At 36.6% G+C, this 4,783-nt stretch overlaps 1 non-coding gene across 1 annotated transcript; it reads right to left on the reverse strand.

Moving 5' to 3' along the window:
• Nucleotides 1–1,308: 1,308 nt before the first annotated feature.
• On the reverse strand, nucleotides 1,309–1,415 carry LOC128285922 (small nucleolar RNA R71). The gene has a single exon (XR_008276469.1). It is a non-coding gene; the product is annotated as a small nucleolar RNA R71 (small nucleolar RNA).
• Nucleotides 1,416–4,783: the final 3,368 nt, after the last annotated feature.

Below are 4,783 nucleotides of genomic sequence, written 5' to 3' on the forward strand. Positions count from 1 at the left end.
TTAGGTATTCGGCCAAAGAAAAAGAACAAAAGGCTGAGAGGTTTTCAGGATTCTTTAACTAGAGCCAAAACAAAACAAAAAAAGTAAAATTGCCAACCTGAGTTATTAAAACAAAAATGACCTATGGTTAGCTAACACCAAAACGGCACCTTAAAAGCCTATAGCCAAATTTTCTTGACCAAAAACACTTCACAAATTCGTTCAACCTTCAACACCTTCAACACCTCCCCACTCCCTTTACAACTGCACACTCAGAGGGAGTCTAGAGTCCCCATTCGGCACAACATCTACTTACCCCTCAACTCTCTACAATTTCCTCCTAAAATCTCTCCTTATATCTCTCCTCAACTCCCTTCTATAATCCCTCCATGACCAATTCAAACTCCACTCCACTCTATAGTGTTCCAGTTAAACTCCACTACCTCCCATAGTCAACAGTAAAAATAATCTCCATTTACACAAGTAGAGATTCGAACCTCAGACCAATAGCATACTCCACACGCCACTATCCACAAGACCAGCAGGCTTTTTATGTCATACCTTACTAAATTTTATTTATAACCCTACTGACCAAAGATAGGGATTTTATCTTTAAAAACCAAAATGTATAAGCCAGGACTTGAACCCATGACTTCTCAGACACTTCTAGAGCAAACAACCACTAAGCCAAACACTCAATTGTGTCACTTCCTTGCACAATTAAATATTTATGTGTAGTCTCCTAATTGCACGCTTGCTCAAACCAAATACTTCTAGGCCCAAATTCGAGGCGTTATAGAAAGTACAACCCACAGAAACTGTAGGGAAGCAAGGTAGAGTCGACAAAATATAGTGGAAGAGCAAGAGGACGTTATAATTATTACTGAGGATATGGCTGAAAATAAGAATAATCAGCCGCCTCTTGTGGTTGCTGCGAATCCTGTAAATCCAAATCCTGCTCCTCGTACTATGTACGATTATGCCAAGTCTACTCTAACTGGGGCTGAGTCAAGTATTGTGAGCCCCACTATTGCTACGAATAACTTTGAACTGAAGTCGAACACTATTTAGATGATCCAACAATTTGTTCAGTTCGATAGTTAGGAAGACGAAGATCCAAATACTCATTTGGTTAACTTTCTAGAAGTCTGTGATACTTTCAAGATAAATGGCATTTTTTACGATGCCATTCGCCTACGATTGTTTCCCTTCTTATTGAGGAGTAAAGCTAAATAGTGGCTGAATTGTTTACCACGAGGTTCTATCACTACTCAGGATCAGATGACCAAGAAATTTTTACTGAAGTACTTCCCACTGGCTAAGACAAATAAGTTGAGGAATGATATCTCTTCCTTCGTGCAGATTGACTTAGAGACCTTATATGATGCATGGGAGAGGTATAAGGATTTATTGAGAAGGTGCCCTCACCATTGGTTACCTCTATGGCTACAAGTTCTAACCTTCTACAATGGTTTGAATCCCTCAACTAGGCAATTGATTGATGTAGTAGCTGGTGGTACATTGAATAATAAAAACACCTGAAGCGACTTATGAATTTATAGAGGAGATGGCACTGAATAATTATCAGCGGCAAGTCATGAAGACAAAGCCAAATAGAGTAGCCGGTGTTTTTAATATAGATGTAGTCACCATGTTATCAAATCAGGTATAATAATTAAATAAGAAAATTGATGGTTTATGTGTTTCTATGCAGGTACATTCGATGATGCAATGTGATGCAAATTGAGGAGGAACGAACAATCCAGAATATTTACCCTATGGTCCTAGCACAAAGAATGAGGAAATCAACTATATGGATAATAATTCTAGACCTCAAAATAATTCTTATAGTAACACTTATAATGCAGGTTGGAGGAATCATCCCAATTTCTCTTGGGGTGGTTAGGAAACCAAAGACCACAACCCCCTTCAGGCTTTCAACCACCTTACCAATAAGAGAAAAAGTTGAACCTTGAGGAGATGTTGACAAAGTTTATTTCGGTGTCAAAAACCTACTTCCAAAACACCAAAACAGCACTTAAAAATCAACAAGCGAAGATTCAAGGGCTTGAGAACCAAATCGATAAACTTGCGAAGTTGATTTCAAAATGTCCACAAGGTAGCTTTCCTAGTAATAACGAAACTAACCCAAGTGAGCAACTTCATGCAATTACTGTGTGAGATTAAGAAGGGTTAGTTGAATCTAAACCAAAACTAAGGCAAGAAAGTGCGGTAAGTAAAGGTAAGGTTGAGGTAAGCCAAAATGAACAAAAATTGGTTGGTATGGAATATAAACCCCGTGTGACATATCCCAATGCGACAAAGAAAGACCACACAAATAAATAATTTGGTAAATTTCTTAAACTTTTGAAAAAGTTAAATATTAACTTACCATTTATTGAAGCTCTTCCATATATGCCCAATTCCATTAAAATTTTAAAGGAGCTTTTGGCAAACAAATGGAAGTTAGATGATTCGTTGCACGTGGAGCTAAACACACTTTGCTTATCTATTTTACAAAATAAACTACCCAACAAATTGAAAGATCCAGGGAGTTTTACTATTCATTGTTTAATTGGTAGTTTAAACGTTAATAATGCTGTAGCTGATTTAGGTGCTAGTATTAATGTCATGCCCTATAAAATGTTTAAACAATTAGGTCTTGGGAGACCCAAACAAACTAGGATAAGTATTCAATTAGCAGATAGAACCATTAGATTTCTTAGGGGTATTATTGAAGATGTTCTTGTCAAAATTGATAAATTCATATTCCCAGTTGATTTTGTTATTTTAGACATGGATGAGGATAGTGGCGTACATTTGATTCTTGGTCGGCCCTTTTTAGAAACTGCTAGAACTATTATTGATGTTGGTAATGATACGATTACCCTCAAAGCTCATGATCCTGTTAAGATATCTAGTGATCAAGATGATTATACGAGTTCTGTCAATATGAATAACATTGTGGCTCAAACTTCTTTGCAAGAAACCCCTCGGAAAAATGTGATGGAGCCATGTTCCAGCCCATGCGACAAAAATAAAATGACTCATGAAGAATGAATGCTACAGATCGATGAACTAGACAAATGTCAGACACATGTCAAGGAGAAATTGAGAATACACGATGCAGAACCAAAGATACACCATAATGAGCATGTGGATGAAACACACCGTTGGGGACAAGGTACTACTAGATAACACAGATCCACGTATTGCCACTTTAAAGCTTAATGCAAACGGAGCAACTCCTTTTACGGTACTAAATGTCTTCCCATATGGTACTGTTGAGGTAAATCATTCTGAATTCGACACTTTTAAGGTAAATAGTACTTGACTCAAACCTTATTTTGATATTTGAATTGATAGCAAGAAAGAGGAGTTTCAACTCAGCGAGCCACCGTGGCCGTGCTAATTTAAGGTAAGTTGAGCTTAGACTTTAAATAAGCACTTCTCGGGAGGCAACCTGAATGTTAGCATTGCTAATTTTCTTATTTTCATTTCATGTTATTTTTAAAATAAATAAATAAATAAAAATGTTGGTTTTTGACCCACATGGCCTAGACGCACAAGCGTGTCTCGGGCCGTATGCACTATAAGGGGTTCAACAGTGAGTTACATGGCCTGGCGACATGGCCGTGTAACCCACACAGCCTGGACACACGGGCATGTCCTCAATCGTGTGGAATATTAAGACTTAGTTTTAAAATTTCAAAGAAATCGACAGTGAATTACAAGGCCTGGTGACACGGCTATGTGACCTACACGGCTGGATACATGGGCGTGTCCTTGGTCGTGTGGATCCTGAGACTTAATTTTTTAAAAAAATCGATAGAGACACGGCCTAAAATAGTCCACACTGGCATGTGACACTGTAACACCCCTAATCCATTTCCATTGCCGGTATGGGGTTACGAGGCATTACATATCATAATACAATTCTGAACATTTTTTTTACACTCAAATAATTCACGTCATATCTGTACAAATTATTAACCCAATTTCATAAGCAAAACCAACATTACCGAAGGTTATGTTTAAAACGATCATTTCCTTACCTATTCAGCTAGCATAAATCACTAGTACATATTCGTAAATTTACAAATAACTAATGAATTTATATAGCCCTTCACATATGCATATCAACCACAATAAAAGCACATACACATACATGTAAAATATATAAGAGCACGATTAACATATCATGATCGGATACCAAAGCACACAGATCCTTTATCATTAATCAAATCTTCTACTAAATGCATCTAAGTCCCAATATGTCTAACTTACCAAAACAAACCAAGTATCATACATATCATTTATATAGTCTAAAAATGGACACAGAATTTACCCCATACATATATCTTGATTTTTACCTAACTAATAGAAATATACTGTAACACCACAAACTCGGCCTAGACGTTACGACTGAATCCGGTGTGTCACATTACCTACCACTAACCAAGTTACCTAGTTTACTAAAGTTTGGGTGAGCTTTGCAAAAACCATTAATGAAGTTTTAAGAGAAATGTTTCGATTCACTAGTGTGAGTCCTATCCATTATCGATTGTTAAGGGTTTAGAAAAATGTGACTTTTGTTGCACCTTGAAAAGTTTCATTTTGAAGACGTTTGATTGTCGTGTCGGTTTGAAACAAGTAATTTTTGATAAACCCAGAGTTAACCAATTTCAAGAAATCAATTTAAGTGATGTGAATCTTAAGTCAAAAACGATTTAAGTAATTTAAAAACCTAAAATAAAAATAGTAGAGCGGCCTTATTACAACTTTAACCAAAATAGAAATAATC

The sequence above is a fragment of the Gossypium arboreum genome, chromosome 12, assembly GCF_025698485.1.
Source record: "Gossypium arboreum isolate Shixiya-1 chromosome 12, ASM2569848v2, whole genome shotgun sequence".
NCBI lineage: Eukaryota > Viridiplantae > Streptophyta > Magnoliopsida > Malvales > Malvaceae > Gossypium > Gossypium arboreum.